General features: G+C 42.4%; 1 protein-coding gene across 1 annotated transcript in view; it reads left to right on the forward strand.

The window, feature by feature from the left end:
• The window catches only part of GFRA1 (GDNF family receptor alpha 1), a 1,444,022-nt gene that overhangs the window by 1,125,627 nt on the left and 300,113 nt on the right, over positions 1–18,282 (forward strand). The gene's annotated exons all lie outside the window — the stretch shown is intronic.

An 18,282-nucleotide genomic window follows, 5' to 3' on the forward strand; every position in this document is an offset into this window, starting at 1 on the left:
GTGGGTACTGAATACTTTTGTAGGTATCTGCATAGGTCCATGTGATGGCCTCTGCACCAATTGTAAGGCAGCATTTGCTAATTGCAAGCAGCTGGGTGTGTACTAATTGCATGTCTCACTGTGATTTCAGGACACTGCTATAAAAGGGTATGTGAGATAGGCGTTGCCCTTTCAGATTGTAGGGCGTGAACCATGCTGGTATGCTGTTGACAGTGTTCTGTGAGTGTGAAGGTTAGTACATCTCCCATGCTTCATGCTGTGTTGTAGATTCAGGTTGCTGCATTTATCTTGCCTGTTCCCTGTAGTGAGTGTGTATGCATACTGACACCTACAACTATATGTCATATGTATTGCTATATAAATATATATATATATATATATCTGTGTACATATACATACTTTCATATATGTACATTAGCTGACATTATTGGGTACAAGCTAACAATTAGCAGGGCTGTTTCCGTTAACACTACTCTAGTATGGGAATCCAGTAATTGGGACTATAAAAGTCTGCCTGACATGCTTTGGGTAGTAGACATACTATATTGCCTTTATCTTCATTCCTACTATTACATGTTCCACTTATTTAGCACTATATTCCTGTATGAGAGTCATGGCTTAGTGGTAGGTCATACAGACTAGTGTTACAATGGTCTTGTGGTAGGGCCTACTAGTATGCTCATATTCTGCTTTTGAGTTGAGTATAGGGCCTATCAATCACAGTGCTGGAGGCACCTTTAAGCAGTTAAAGGGCTTAGTAGGTCTCACAGGAGCCAGGCTGTGTTGCAGATTCTGGTTGCTGCATATATCTTCACTGTTTCCTGTAGTGAGTGTGTATGGCTACTGAGACCTACGATTATATTTCATATGTATTAATATATATTTATATATATGTATGTGTAGATATACATACCTTCACATATGTACATTACCTTACATTATTATGTACAAGCTAACAGGTAGCAGGGCTGTTTCTGCTCACACTGAACTAGTATGGGAATGCAGTCATTTGGCCATTAAAACTCTACCAAACATGCTTTGGATAGTACATCTCCTATATTACCTTTATACTGATTCCTACTATTACATGTTATATTTATTTTAGCAGTGTGTTCTTCCAAAGCAGGCATGGCTTAGTGGTAGGTCAAACAGACAAATGTTACCTAGGTCCTGGTTTCGAGACTGACAGTGGGATTTTTTTACTTTGCAAACTTTCGAACTGAGTACAGGACCTGTCAATCAAAGTGCTGAGGCCACCTGTAAGCAGTTAGAAGGGTAAGTAGGTCACACAGGGGTCAGGCTGTGTTGCAGATTCAGGTTGCAGCAATTATGTTAACTTTTTCCTGTAGTGAGTGTGTATGGCTACTGAGACCTACGATTATATTTCATATGTATTAATATATATTTATATATATGTATGTGTAGATATACATACCTTCACATATGTACATTACGTTACATTATTATGTACAAGCTAACAGGTAGCAGGGCTGTTTCTGTTCACACTGAACTAGTATGGGAATCCAGTAATTTGGCCATTACAACTCTACCTGACATGCTTTGGATAGTACATCTCCTATATTGCCTTTACACTGATTCCTACTATTACATGTTATATTTATTTTAGCACTGTGTTCTTGTAAAGCAGGCATGGCTTAGTGGTAGGTCATACGGACTAATGTTACCAAGGTCCTGGGTTCGAGACTGACAGTGGGAATTTATTTTTCTTAGCAAACTTTCGAACTGAGTACAGGACCTGTCAATCAAAGTGCCATAAAGGCACTTTTAAGCACTTTAAACCAGGTCTGCGCTCGTTTGCACGGAGCTCACGCATGCGCACTGGCGGTGAGCTCCGCTAACACAAGCGCACCCGGCTTATTTTATTTGAAAGAAAAGAAAAAGGGGTGACAGGAAAGTAGTGAAAAGGGGTCACAAAGAGGGTAAGACAGTAGGGAAAGAAGCGTGGGATTTGCAGGAAGGGTGTAGGTAAGGCCCATAGATGCCCATGTCTTTTGCAGCAAAAGCTGTATATTTCTATGTATTTTGGTGAGACATTTGAAACCTTCCACCTCTGAGAGAGGTGTCAGGACAACATTAATATTTGTTGTACAGCCAATTGTAATTAACAGTTTAGATGTCCAGCGGACATGTCTGCGACATGGACAGCTATGTATGGGGCGTAATTTTTTTGTGGGACAGAGTGCCCTTTTTTTTTTTTACAGGTGAGAGTGGTATGACAGGTGAAGGAAGTCGGTAAAGCTGGGGAGGTAGGTTGGGTAGGTTAACAGACAAGACAGACAAGATGCATACAGGGACGGTGTATGACACACGTGGGTTACACAATTGACGGGACGGAGGTTGGGATATCCGAGATGCACGAGCCCACAGATGGCAACAGTGGAACTGATATCCCCACCCATAGGCAGTTGCCACTGTTCCTTCACAGCCCAGGACGGAGCTGTGCTGGGGCTGTGTAGGCGGGCAACGGCCGGGCCGTTAGCTGTGCCACACGAGCCTCGAGCTGGCGTAGGGGTCCAAGAACAGTGTCTTGGATCTCCCACGCACCACAGACCGGACACCGCTGGAGGGTGAGTGGACGAACCCTCCGGCCACACTTGCAGAGGGGACGGGCCCCATCCCCTGCAGCGCTTCCACCCGAAGGTGGCACAGGGCCACCGGAGGGTCCGCCTGGGCACTAGTGCCAGGTGCAGTCGCCAGCTGAGGTGGGAGAGGTGGGTCCGCTGGGACCTGCCTTCCCAAGCGTTCTAGGTTTGTGAGTAGTTATGTTAGTTTGGGTTAGTGGCATTTTATTCCATTCAGATTAGTTGTAACAGCATGCATTGGTATTCCCATCAAACAAACACCCAGATATGAACACCATTGAACAAGGGCATATCAATATCACATGCATTATTTGAACAGCAAAACACAGTCAAACGACATGCAGGGTTGATTAATGGCAACAGGCCATCGTATTTGCAGGTATGAACAGGGCACATGCACGAACAGACATGCATATATGTTTGGAACGGACAAATGTCCATGATTAATGAAATGTTCACATACCATTATTTAGTGGATGTTGTTATATGGAATTACAGGGTTGGGTGGGGATAGAAAGTGATGACACATTCATATGTTAAACATTGATTCACATTTATCATAGATACACAATTAAGTTGAGGCTGATGTTTCAAAATAATCTTTATTTGACTGTCATGCTACACCTGTTACACATACATCACTATCCTACTTATTTTGAATTTGATCAGATACATCATCCTGCTACACTTTGATGACAGGACAGGGGACAACTATGGCTGTTTAGTCTGTCAGATAATCATTCATTCTATCTGCAAATTGTTTACTGTTATCACCATATACAGATTTTGAGCTAGACATTCAGATTCAGACACACTGAAATCAGTTTGGGATGTTAATTTGTACTTCCCACATGCATTTAGTTCTGTAAAACACACTGAGGCTTATATATTCAGGGGTTATTACTACTTTATTTATTCATACATGAGCCTTTCTGTCACTCTCACACATTCTGCAACTTCACAGTTCAGGTTGGTACTTCTAGGCTTTGTTCACATATTAGACCTGTGGTGATTCAAACACTTTCCAACAGCCTCACTTCTGTCATGATTCAGCATTTGAACAGGGATATATCTCACATGTGACTACCTCAGATTGTGAAGCTGTACTCTTGAGACTACTGCAGGTTACAGTATATTTAATTAATGATGGGACATCTGTATTACAGCACTGTTTAATTCTATCAATTATATTTCCAGTTACACTTGCATACTGATGAACTTGTTGCAGCCATACCTGCAGACTTTCAATTCCTGCTTGCACATTATATTACTTTTAATCAATACACTGCACTGTTCTGATACATGGTACATAATAATATTTATTTACAAGTACTGGGTGGGGTTACTAACCTGCATGGTGGAGCAGCCGCACCAGCCTTCTGGCGTGCATCTCAACATTTGCAGAGCGGACACCTGCAGCTGTAATACAAAGGGAATAATATTGGACTACACATCTCCATGGTATCAGCTGGTTGAAATCCTTACATACATGGGTAAAATGTGACTTACTCAGTAGTGGGGCGTTGGGCATTTGCCGGGCCTCCTGGATCCAACGGTTCAATTGGTCCTGCTTGCGTCTCTTCAGGTCCGCATGGCGGTGACGGACCTGCTCACCAGTGCGTGGAATGCCAGTAGCACTGGTCAGATCACGAGCCAACTGGTCCCACGCCTCTGCCCTATATACTCCCCATGAGACCTGGCCCTGCATGAGTTGGGCCTCGTGATTATGGACAAGGAGCCAGACCATGTATCTGGACTCCTCAACGCCCAACGCTGTGCTCGAAAGCAACGCCCTCACCTACTCCACTCATGCTGACTGCAAGTCTGTTCTACAATCAGTTATGCTGTGTATTCCGCCTATGGGGCTTATATATGCCGCTTTTCCGCACATTTCTCTGATTGGCCGTTTTGGAATTGTATCTACTTCACTGAAAATGCTTTCTCATGCTCCATTCTGGGTTTTATCCCATATATATGCTATTTCTGCAATTCTAGGTATTGCTGTCATGGCCTGGTGGTTTAGTTCCTTGACTGTAGTGCATGGTATCCTGGGTTTGAATCTGGCAACTGATTTTTGCTTTTCCTGACAGAAATGAGTTGAGGACCTGTCAATCAAACATGCCAAAAGCACTTTTAAGCACTTTAAACCTGTTCTGCGCCGCTTGCGGAGGTAACGCATGCGCACTGGCAGTTAGCCTGTGGGAGCGGCGCGCAAACGGTGTGCGCTGGGATAAATCTTAATTGGCTAGCGACACACATGTTCAGCTAATTGCACACAGTTTCAGCCTGTTTACCCGCTGCTTGGCAACGGGCACGCAGTTTGCAGCTTTTTAAACACTACTCAGCTACGGGCACTCTGTCTCACGGCAGCTTAGCTATCAGTACATTTCTGACTATTTTTATTCTTATGTTACTTCAAAATGCTCTATTTCATTCCATTTTACAAAAGGGAATACATTTATATTTGTACAATACTGTCAGGGGGCTTTTTAGTGCTTATTTACAAAAAAAAAAGGCTGTTGTAGGGGCTCGAACCCTGCCTGCCTACTCTTAAGGCAGCTACTCTACCGCTAAGCTATTATTTCTTGGCTTACTTTGCATATTTAGTTCTTATATCCTTTTCCACTGACTGCTAACTGTGATTGCGCTAGTAGCACACCCGCGCACACAGTAGCAAACATTTACGGGGTTTAACAAAAAAAAAGGTTTTAATTTACTTTTATGACATCTCTTCACTTTATACACTGATGGCCAGTCGGGGCATGTGTTGTATAGTGTGTTTATTCACATTTTCATGGCCTTTCTCGTGGCTGTTTACTTTCAGCCATTCTAGTCTTCCGGGGGCGTGTCCACTTGCAGAGCTTAGCCTACAGACACGCCCCCTACTCTCTTACACGGACCGTGTAAGAGTTACTAATGTGATTCAGCATGCCTCATGCACCTCATGCATATGCATGACATGCTGACATCACACAGTTTAACTGCAGCCTCCGTGTAAGAGTTATAACTCTTACACGGAGGCTTCCTGAATCTGGCCCCATATTTTCAATGTGTCTGTGTATATTTTGTGAGCATGGCAGACAAATTTTGAAAATCCAGTGCACTTGTGTTTGACACTAATATTGCAGAAAAATGGAGAGTGTTTGAGCAAGCGTGTGACATTTTCATACAGGCTGCATTTTCTGGTAAAGATGACCATACAAAGGCATTTATTCTGCTTAATTTAGCTGGGTCAGAAGCCATAGAAAAAGAGTGTTCATTTGTGTATGCACCTGCTGTTTATACCAGAGAGGGGAAAAACCATGATATTGTTGTACAGGCTGAGCAAGGGAGGACTCCGAGTGCTTAAAATGTAAATTCAAAGAAATGAGTAACCCTCCCAGACTAATGTTACAATGGAAAGACATTTACTTTACACAAGGGATGAAATGGCAGGTGAAACTTTTGCTGCATATATAACTTACCTGAGAAATAAGACTAAAATGTACAGATTTGGTGATTTAAGGGATGAGTTGACAAAGAGCATACTTGTGTGTGGTATTAAAGATGATGCCTTGAGAAAAGATTTTGCTTTGTGACAGTGATTTAAGTTTGTATAAGGCCATTAAGATTTCCCAGATATATGAACTCACAGAAAAGCACACAAATATGCTTACAAATGAGAACAGCTCTAGAAGGCACACTGACAAAGCTCGTGTTGATAGTATGCAGCACGTGGTTAAAAGAAACAGGCCTAGGCACGTGGCAGCAATTATACTCCCTGCAACACTCACTGGTAAACCCCAGGATTTTCCAGCAAATTCCAGAGTTCACACAGTCTCAGTGAAGTATAAGAGTGAGTTAGGAAACTCAAAGCATGGGCCCCAACCTAGTTTCATAGCCGACTGTTGTAATTGTGGTGGAAATCATGAATCTAAAAGGGAAAAATGTTTAGCTTTTGGTCAACAATGCCACAAATGCAATACATGGAATCATCTCTAAAGGTTTTGTAAATCAAAAGGCCCACAATCTTTTATTAAAAGGGAACATTTTAAGAAACGAGTTGATAGATTAGAGAGCTACAGCCCTACCTTTTATGTGGCTGGTGTGTCAGTGCTTCATGAAACAGTTAATGCAGTAAAGTTAAGGGCAAAGAATAGAGTATTTTGTACTGTTCGGATAAATGGCAAACTCAGAGAGCTCAAAGTTGACAGAGGTTCCAAGTGCAATGTTATGCCAGTGGAAACATTTGCTAGAGTGTGTCATGGTGAAAGGCTTGATTTGGCAAGATGTACAAACCTTGTTGCTTATAGAGGTGAAGAAATCAAGATCAAAGGCTCAGTAGTGCTTTCATGTTACTCTGCTTGAAGAAGCTACGACTTGTTATTTTATGTGGTCAAGAGGCATGTTCAGTCATTATTAGGGCTTAGAGACAGTTTAAAAATGGGACTGCTTTCATTTAATGAGGAAGTTCATAGTTTGAAAGACCACTACTCTCATTTTGCCCAGTATATTTTTTCCACCTATGCTGATCTTTTCGAAGATAAACTAGGCAAACTTCCAGTTGTGTACTCCATGAAGTTAGACCCAGAGGTCAGTCCAGTTATCAGGCCAGCACAGGAAGTTCCAATAGCCATGCAGGACAGAGTCAAAGTCAAGCTAGGTAAAATGGTCTGACAAGGTGCGATTCGTACAGTTGAAACGTCAACTGAATGGGTATTTTCCATGGTAGTAGCTCATAAGAAAAGTTCAGATAACATCAGAATATGTATTGATCCATGAAATTTGAGCAAAGTGCTAAAAAGACCTTATCATCCAATGCGCACAGTTGAAGAAGTTGCAGCTTAGATGCCTAATGCCACTATTTTTTATGTCTTAGATACAAAGAGTTCATTTTGGTAAATTCAGCTTGACAAGAAGTCCTCATTCAGCACTCTGGCAGGTACGGATTTTTGAAAATGCCATTTGGGATAAATTCTGCAAGTGAAGTCTTTAAATATGCAATGGAGCAATTTTTTTTCTGGGTATCCTTGTGCTATTATAGTAGATGACATACTAGTATGAGGTAATGGTGAAGTTGAGCATGACAGAAACCTCAGAAAAGTTCTAGAAAGAGGGCGTCAAGTGACTCTTAAGCTCTAACTACAAAAATGCAAATTCAAGCTACAAGAAGTTACTTATGTTGATCATTTATTTAAAAGTACTGGGTTACGAACAAACCCTTCTAATCAAACAGCCATTCTCGAGATGCCAGCTCCAGACAATGTTCAAGCCTTGCAATATTTTCTTGGCATGGTTAACTACCTAGCCAAGTTCATTCCAGACTTGAGTCAAATATCAGCACCATTCAGAGAGCTGACATGTAAAAATGTATCCTGGTCTTGATTAGAGCAACACCAAAGAGCATTTGAAGTCCTGAAACAGAGAATTGCTAGTCCACCAACTCTCAGATATTATGATGTCCACAAGCCAGTTACACTTTCCTGTAATGCTTTGAAATTTGGACTTGGTGCAGTCATCCTACAAGAGGATCAACCTGTTGCCTATGCATCGAGAACTCTTACCCAAACTTAAATGCAGTATGTTCAGGTAGAGAAAGAGCTTTTGGGAATTGTGTTTATATGGTCAAAGTTCCATGATTATGTTTATGGTAGACCTATCCAGATCAAAACAGACCACCAAATTCTAGTCACTATCTTGAGAAAGCCTATGCATTCACCTCCAGCCAGACTGCAACGCATGATGCTGAGATTGCAAAAGTATCATTTCAACCTTGTCTACAAGAAAGGCAAACTTCTTTATCTTACTGATACATTATCCAGATCTCCCAGACAGACTACAGAACAGCATGAGAATGCGAACCTTGATTTTGAATTCATGGAAGTGAGAAATTTTTCTTCCACAAATCTTGATTAGCTGAGAGATCACGCAGCCACAGATCCAGCTTTATGAAGGCTCCACTACATTTTCAATCAAGGATGGCTGTCAAAGCAGTCTAGTTTACTTCAAGAAGTGGAACCTTATTTTCGTAGGTTAATAGGTTCATAGATTAGTGCTAAGCTAACTGCCCTTGCGAGCCATTTTAAGCTTAGCCAGTTATCTCTTGTGAGACTCAAACCCTGCACCTTGTGTTTGTAAGGCAACCACCTTAACCATTAGGCCAGCCCCCCATACAGAGATGAGATTTTGTCTGACAAAGGTGTCATTATGAAAGGTCCGAAAGGAATTGTTCCAAAGTCCTTGCAACAAGAGTGCATTGCTATCTTGCATTGTGGTCACCCAGGTATCCACTCTACCAAAAGAAGGGAGAGAAAACTAGTATTCTGCCCTTCTATGACACATGACATTGAGAGAACATTTTATCTTGTTCCGTGTGTAATAGTACAAAGCCGCATCAACAGAAGGAATGACTTCAGCTAAACCAGATTCCCAGGCTACCATGTACAAATTCACACAAAGTTATTTCTGACACTGGCACGCAGTTTACAAGCCAACAGTTCAAACGATTTACTAAAAATGGGACTTTACTCACGTCACGAGTAGCCCTGAGTACCTCTAGTCAAATGGTTTGGCAGAACGTGCAGGTCAAAGTGCAAAACAGTTACTCTAGAAGTCAAAATGAGATGAAAGTGATGTTTTCCTAAATCTCTTGAATCTCAGTGATGTTTCTCATGATAAACATCTTAGTTCACCTGCTCAGAGACATCTGCTGAGACAAACCAGAACCACATTACCAATCAGTAGGTAATTGTTGGTTCTAAGTGTCAAGAACAACAGGTCAGTAAAAGCCAATCTGTTGAAGAAGCACTTAACCAAGAAGTCTTACTATGATAAAAGCAGCAAACAGCTCAATCCATTACGAGAAGGAGAAGTGGTAAGGATGCAAACGTCCAGAGGTTATGATCAGACTGGTGTTGTGAAGAGTATTTGCCCAGAGCCAAGATCATACATTGTGGAATCACAAGGAGTGGTCTTAATGTGGAATCAGAAACATTTGATACCAGTGGCTGAGCCTATACCACAGCACATAGCCTGTGAGAAAGACTCTTTATCTCAGAGTGAGTTGTCCGGTGTTCCAATTCCAGAGGAATTTCCAAAGGACATTCCCATTCCTGTGACAAATCCAGAAGTTCCTGACATGAGTTGTGCACCGCAGACTGTCCCTGTTGCTAAATTTGGTCCAGACTGTTATGTTACGAGATATGGTCAGATCTCTAAACCCTGTAACAGATACAAAGCAACTTGGACATGAACATTGTGTTTTGTTTCTAATGTTTATAGTAATGCCTGTCTAACTTGGATATTGTTTTTATAAAGGGCAGTCTTTTTAAGAGGGAAGATGTAGATCAAAGTGTGTGTATCTACCTTTAAGAAGCTGTCCAAGGGCTTGCTCAAGTGCACAAATACTGAGCATGTGCAAGCCTGACTGCCATTTTGTAGTAAGCTGTTGAGATGTAAACATGCATGTATGTAAGGTCTATCTGTTAGCTAGTCTGTTTGTATTTTATGATGCTGCTATCCATCCTGATGTGTTTCTATGTATTAAAGCATCTAAACAAAATACCCACCCTGCTTGGTGTCTGGAGACAGAAAGAGACGAGCGACAACTAGGATGGCTCATCTGGGTGAAAGCCAATTTTCAGCGGAGGGCTGGGAAGAAACGCTCTGAAGTAAATAGTGTACATAGATTTTAATATTACAAGCCCAATTTACAGAGTTTACAATAGTAGGACTTGAAAGTTGTAAGCTACACTCTCCTCGTCAGGGAATCAAACCATGGTCTCCTCCATGACAGGCAAGGATCTTCATCACTATACTAACAAGGAAGACAGGCATTTCAGTTTCTGACTATCTTTCCTTCAGACAATGCACACATATTCACATTTTTTCAAATAAAAGACTGAGACAGAAAATACAAGGAAAATCAGGTACATTCTGCAAACTAAACCATGCCTGATTTTCCTTGTATTTTCCCAGTTTTCTCTCTCTCTCTGTGTCTGCTGAAAAAGGGCACTGCTTAGTTGGACTTTCAAACAATTAAAAAAAAAATCTATGTACTGGCTGTATACAGTAAGGCCATGTACTGCTGAATTACGTTTAAATTATTTCTGCTTACAGTTTTTCTATTGGCACAGAGTAAACTTGTAAGGGTATACAAAACATACTGACCATGTAGCCAAGTGCTCAGAGAAGACCTCAGTTTCATGGAGCTAGAGCAGTCCTATTATGGAACATTAAATGTAATTTAAGTACCCAATGAAGGATATATCCAAGAACTCAAATCTAGAGATCACAACAGAAAAGGGGTTTATGCATAAATGACAAGGCCCATTTGAAATAATAGAGAAAGTATACGAGTTAAGTCCATGTTAGATGGAATGGCAGTGGACGGCCGATACAGATGCACCATTTCACTGATCTCTAACTGTGCAAAGAAGCACAAGCCTGAAACCTAGTTTGCTGGTAATAATTAGTGAATCTGGTTAAGAAAGAAAAGTAACCTCTGTCCCTGCGGTTCAAGTAAATGCCACCCTGTCTAAGCCCCAGAAATAAGAGGAAAGGAAGTTTCTGTTCGGGATGATGGATGTGCCTTCAGAACTGCCTTTCAGAGTAAATCAGATTCAAAACCATGGTCAGAATACTAGAGGTTAAAAGGTTAGATTGCAATCCCTCAGTGTAGCAGAACTCCAGTGCAGGAAGAATTAAAGAAATGGCCTAAACTGGATATAATAGAGAGACCACATAAGTGCAGTCCAGGATCTTTGGGAATAAATGAGAACTGATGACTATAGGAAACAGTGCAGCAATTTGTAAGGAAACCTTGGTCCAGTACAATGACTGGAGAGAAATATAGGAAGGATGAAGACAGCAGTAGACTTACTGTACCAGGTGGACTACAGACATTTAAAGGTGGAGGTTTATAAAGGCTTTGCTTTCCCATATCACAAGGTAGATGGCCTTTTTGGTGCACATAGGCCATCTAGTAGACATAAAACCAATGGTTTTGAGATGAGGTGGCAGTTATTTTAGCATAAGGTGATGATTGATGATTTTCTCCAGTTAGAGAAGTAAAAATTGATCCAACACATGTAAATAAGGAATGTTTGTGTTTGAACAGAATGATGTTTTCTTTAAAAGTGTTTTTGTATATCTGTTAATTTATGAATATTAAAAAAACTACCTGAATTAATAAGAATAAGATACAATGTAAAAACTTTGACAAAAAAAAAAATAACTGTCCAGAGCAGGTACCTCTGGAACAGAGAAGCAGCCCAAGTAAAAAGCAACAAGGAGCTCGATACCACACTGCCCGAAGGAATGTAGACGGATCTTGTTTTGGAATGAGGAGCTCGATACCACACTGCCCGAAGGAATGTAGACAGATCTCGTTTTGGAACGAGGAGCTCGATACCACACTGCCCGAAGGAATGTAGATGGATCTCGTTTTGGAACGAGGAGCTCGACACCACACTGCCCGAAGGAATGTAGACGGATCTCGTTTTGGAACGAGGAGCTCGATACCACACTGCCCGAAGGAATGTAGACGGATCTCATTTTGGAACGAGGAGCTCGACACCACTGCCTGAAGGAATGTAGATGGATCTCATTTTTGAATGAGGAGCTCGATACCACACTGCCCGAAGGAATGTAGACGGATCTCATTTTGGAACGAGGAGCTCGATACCACACTGCCCGAAGGAATGCAGACGGATCTTGTTTTGGAACGAGGAGCTCAATACCACACTGCCCGAAGGAATGTAGATGGATCTCGTTTTGGAACGAGGAGCTCGATACCACACTGCCCGAAGGAATGTAGACAGATCTCGTTTTGGAGCAAGGAGCTCGCTACCACACTGCCCAAAGGAATTCAGATGGATCTCGTTTTGGAATGAGGAGCTTTCTACCACTGCCCAAAGGAATGGAGACGGATCTCATTTTGGAACGAGGAGCTGATACCACTGCCCAAAAGAATGTAGACAGATCTCATTTTGAAACGAGGAGCTCGATACCACACTGCCCGAAGGAATGTAGATGGATCTCGTTTTGGAACGAGGAGCTCGATACCACTGCCCGAAGGAATGTAGATGGATCTCATTTTGGAACGAGGAGCTCGATACCACACTGCCCAAAGGAATGTAGACGGATCTCGTTTTGGAACGAGGAGCTCGATACCACACTGCCCGAAGGAATGCAGACAGATCTTGTTTTGGAACGAGGAGCTCGATACCACACTGCCCAAAGGAATGTAGACGGATCTCATTTTGGAACGAGGAGCTCGATACCACACTGCCTGAAGGAATGTAGACAGATCTCATTTTGGAATGAGGAGCTCAATACCACACTTCCCAAAGGAATGTAGATGGATCTCGTTTTGGAACGAGGAGCTCGATACCACACTGCCCGAAGGAATGTAGACAGATCTTGTTTTGGAACGAGGAGCTCGATACCACACTGCCCGAAGGAATGTAGACGGATCTCATTTTGGAACAAGGAGCTCAATATCACACTGCCCAAAGGAATGTAGACGGATCTCGTTTTGGAATGAGGAGCTCGACACCACACTGCCCAAAGGAATGCAGATGGATCTCGTTTTGGAACGAGGAGCTCGCTACCACTGCCCGAAGGAATGTAGACGGATCACGTTTTGGAACAAGGAGCTCGATGCCACACTGCCTGAAGGAATGTAGACGGATCTCGTTTTGAAACGAGGAGTTCGATAGCACACTGCCCGAAGGAATGTAGACGGATCTCGTTTTGGAATGAGGGGCTCAATACCACACTGCCCGAAGGAATGTAGACGGATCTTGTTTTGGAATGAGGAGTTCGATACCACACTGCCCGAAGGAATGTAGACGGATCTCATTTTGGAACGAGGAGCTCGATAGCACACTGTCCGAAGGAATGTAGATGGATCTCATTTTGGAATGAGGAGCTCGAAACCACACTGCCCGAAGGAATGTAGACGGATCTCATTTTGGAACGAGGAGCTCGATACCACACTGCCTGAAGGAATGCAGACAGATCTCGTTTTGGAATGAGGAGCTCGATACCACACTGCCCGAAGGAATGTAGACGGATCTCGTTTTGGAATGAGGAGCTCGATACCACACTGCCCGAAGGAATGTAGAGGGATCTCGTTTTGGAACGAGGAGCTCGATACCACACTGCCAGAAGGAATGTAGATGGATCTCATTTTGGAACAAGGAGCTCGATACCACACTGCCGAAGGAATGTAGACGGATCTCGTTTTGGAACGAGGAGCTCAATACCACACTGCCCGAAGGAATGTAGACGGATCTCATTTTGGAACGAGGAGCTCAATACCACACTGCCCATAAGAATGTAGACGGATCTTGTTTTGGAACGAGGAGCTCGATACCACACTGCCCGAAGGAATGTAGACAGATCTCATTTTGGAATGAGGAGCTTGATACCACACTGCTCGAAGGAATGTAGATGGATCTTATTTTGGAATGAGGAGCTTGATACCACATTGCCCAAAGGAATGTAGATGGATCTCGTTTTGGAACGAGGAGCTCGATACCACTGCCCGAAGGAATGCAGACGGATCTTGTTTTGGAACGAGGAGCTCGATACCACACTGCCCGAAGGAATGTAGACGGATCTCGTTTTGGAACGAGGATCTCGATACCACTGCTGATCTCTAACTGTGCAAAGAAGCACAAGCCTGAAACCTAGTTTGCTGGTAATAATTAGTGAATCTGGTTAAGAAAGAAAAGTAACCTCTGTCCCTGCGGTTCAAGTAAATGCCACCCTGTCTAAGCCCCAGAAATAAGAGGAAAGGAAGTTTCTGTTAGGGATGATGGATGTGCCTTCAGAACTGCCTTTCAGAGTAAATCAGATTCAAAACCATGGTCAGAATACTAGAGGTTAAAAGGTTAGATTGCAACCCCTCAGTGTAGCAGAACTCCAGTGCAGGAAGAATTAAAGAAATGGCCTAAACTGGATATAATAGAGAGGCCACATAAGTGCAGTCCAGGATCTTTGGGAATAAATGAGAACTGATGACTATAGGAAACAGTGCAGCAATTTGTAAGGAAACCTTGGTCCAGTACAATGACTGGAGAGAAATATAGGAAGGATGAAGACAGCAGTAGACTTACTGTACCAGGTGGACTACAGACATATAAAGGTGGAGGGTTATAAAGGCTTTGCTTTCCCATATCACAAGGTAGATGGCCTTTTTGGTGCACATAGGCCATCTAGTAGACATAAAACCAATGGTTTTGAGATGAGGTGGCAGTTATTTTAGCATAAGGTGATGATTTTCTCCAGTTAGAGAAGTAAAAATTGATCCAACACATGTAAATAAGGAATGTTTGTGTTTGAACAGAATGATGTTTTCTTTAAAAGTGTTTTTGTATATCTGTTAATTTATGAATGTTAAAAAAACTACCTGAATTAATAAGAATAAGATACAATGTAAAAACTTTGACAAAAAAACAAATAACTGTCCAGAGCAGGTGCCTCTGGAATAGAGAAGCAGCCCAAGTAAAAAGCAACAAGGAGCACGATACCACACTGCCCAAAGGAATGTAGTCGGATCTTGTTTTGGAATGAGGAGCTCGATACCACACTGCCCGAAGGAATGTAGACGGATCTCGTTTTGGAACGAGGAGCTCGATAACACACTGCCCGAAGGAATGTAGATGGATCTCGTTTTGGAACGAGGAGCTCGACACCACACTGCCCGAAGGAATGTAGATGGATTTCGTTTTGGAACGAGGAGCTCGATACCACACTGCCCGAAGGAATGTAGACGGATCTCGTTTTGGAATGAGGAGCTCGATATCACTGCCTGAAGGAATGTAGACGGATCTCATTTTGGAATGAGGAGCTCGATACCACACTGCCCGAAGGAATGTAGACGGAACTCGTTTTGGAATGAGGCGCTCGATACCACACTGCCTGAAGGAATGCAGACGGATCTCGTTTTGGAACGAGGAGCTCGATACCACACTGCCCAAAGGAATGCAGACGGATCTCATTTGGAATGAGGAGCTCGATACCACTGCCCGAAGGAATGCAGACGGATCTCGTTTTGGAACGAGGAGCTCGATACCACACTGCCCGAAGGAATGTAGATGGATCTCGTTTTGGAACGACAAGCTCGATACCACTGCCCGAAGGAATGCAGACTGATCTCGTTTTGGAATGAGGAGCTCGATACCACACTGCCCGAAGGAATGTAGACGGATCTCATTTTGGAATGAGGAGCTCGATACCACTGCCCAAAGGAATGCAGACCGATCTCATTTTGGAACGAGGAGCTCGATACCATTGCCCGAAGCAATGTAGATGGATCTCGTTTTGGAACGAGGAGCTCGATACCACACTGCCCAAAGGAATGTAGACGGATCTTGTTTTGGAATGAGGAGCTCGATACCACACTGCCCGAAGGAATGTAGACGGATCTCGTTTTGGAACGAGGAGCTCGATACCACACTGCCCGAAGGAATGTAGATGGATCTCGTTTTGGAACGAGGAGCTCGACACCACACTGCCCGAAGGAATGTAGATGGATTTCGTTTTGGAACGAGGAGCTCGATACCACACTGCCCGAAGGAATGTAGACGGATCTCGTTTTGGAATGAGGAGCTCGATATCACTGCCTGAAGGAATGTAGACGGATCTCATTTTGGAATGAGGAGCTCGATACCACACTGCCCGAAGGAATGTAGACGGAACTCGTTTTGGAATGAGGCGCTTGATACCACACTGCCCGAAGGAATGCAGACGGATCTCGTTTTGGAACGAGGAGCTCGATACCACACTGCCCAAAGGAATGCAGACGGATCTCATTTGGAATGAGGAGCTCGATACCACTGCCCGAAGGAATGCAGACGGATCTCGTTTTGGAACGAGGAGCTCGATACCACACTGCCCGAAGGAATGTAGACGGATCTCGTTTTGGAACGACAAGCTCGATACCACTGCCCAAAGGAATGCAGACTGATCTCGTTTTGGAATGAGGAGCTCAATACCACACTGCCCGAAGGAATGTAGACGGATCTCATTTTGGAATGAGGAGCTCGATACCACTGCCCAAAGGAATGCAGACCGATCTCATTTTGGAACGAGGAGCTCGATACCATTGCCCGAAGCAATGTAGATGGATCTCGTTTTGGAACGAGGAGCTCGATACCACACTGCCCGAAGGAATGTAGACGGATTTCGTTTTGGTTTTGGTAGATTTTATTAAGCTCCTGTGATGTTTGCTTATTTCAATGACAAGGCCCATAACATTCTGGGAATTAGTCCTCTTACTTCTGGTAAAACGCTTTCTTTTCATTATAAAGTTTGTTGACATTATGGTTCTACTATGGGGGGTTGTTTTGGGGATTTACATCTGTGCAATTATTTACATGCTGGTATAGTGTGTTGGTGTGCATTTCTGCATTTTCAGTGAAGTTAACTGGGTTTGCTGGGGATGTGAAGCTTTCCAGTGTATCACTTAGGAGTAGGTAGCTTGTCTTAAAGAAATTTCTAAAGGTACCTAGGGTGGAAGGGATCTCTGGTTTAAGTTTTACTTCAAAGGAGACTGCTTTCTGCTCATACCTAACAAGTGATTAGGATAGATAAGGGATGGTTCAAGATTCACTGGAGAAGACACTGATACTGGAAAACTCAAAGGCAAAAAGAAGAAGGGGGTAGTAGAGGTTAAGGTAAGTGGAGAGCATTAATGAAATAATGAATATGAATTTGCTAAAACATATAGAAGCAGTTCCTGATAGCACAACCATGCTGTGCTGAAGTCATATATCTCAACCTCGGAGCACAAGAAATCTGGACAAAGCCAGAAATCATGGGTTGCAGGGTACAAAGACCCCAAAATAGGCACAGATTTTGAATATTGCACCTATAAACTTACTGAGTTGCTAGAATAACAGGTTTTGCATTACTGTGTATTTTCTGAAGGATGTGAAGTCTGAAACTCAAATGTCTGTCATTATTTGGTATTTTTTAGTGACTTTAATCCTAAATGATTTGCCAAAAAAACATAAATTTTATCAGGAACACACCAAAAATATGAGGCAAAAATGTGGGTATTCTGCGAAAATCTCGACTGTTGAGAGGTAAGAAATCTATGAGCCCAGGAAGAGATGGATTCAGCTTAATGACTAAATGACAACAACACCAAAAGTGTTGTAAGGATGGTTACACCAGGGATGTCCTGGTTCTAATGAAACTATTGCAGTAGTTTCCTTTGCACTATATTACACTACCATCCAGGCTGAAATAAGTTTGTAATTAGAGTGCTTCTCAAAGAAGGGTATCAGAATTTCATTCTCTCTGACAATATATCACACCCATTAAATACCTATAAAAACTAAGTAAATACAGACAATAAAAACTCAGTAAATACAGACCATAAAAACTCAGTAAATACAGACCATAAAAACTAAGCATCCACTTGGTGATAATTTTTATTTCTGAATCCAGAACTTATTTCATTACCTTCATCAGTCAGCAAATAATCTCATTTAATATTACTTTTGCAAGTGTCGTGTTACAGTTATTTGTTATTTTTACATTGATAAATATCCTGAAATCACAATATGTTCATTCCTGCAAATAAACCTTTATGAATGAAAATATTCCGATTGCACAGTCAGATAAGTGAAAATGTATTAATGCATCTGTAAGTACGTAAATTGTATTGACTGTAACATTTACA

Source organism: Protopterus annectens, chromosome 14.part0 (genome assembly GCF_019279795.1).
Source record: "Protopterus annectens isolate FY-2018-M chromosome 14.part0, PAN1.0, whole genome shotgun sequence".
Taxonomy (NCBI): Eukaryota; Metazoa; Chordata; order Ceratodontiformes; family Protopteridae; genus Protopterus; species Protopterus annectens.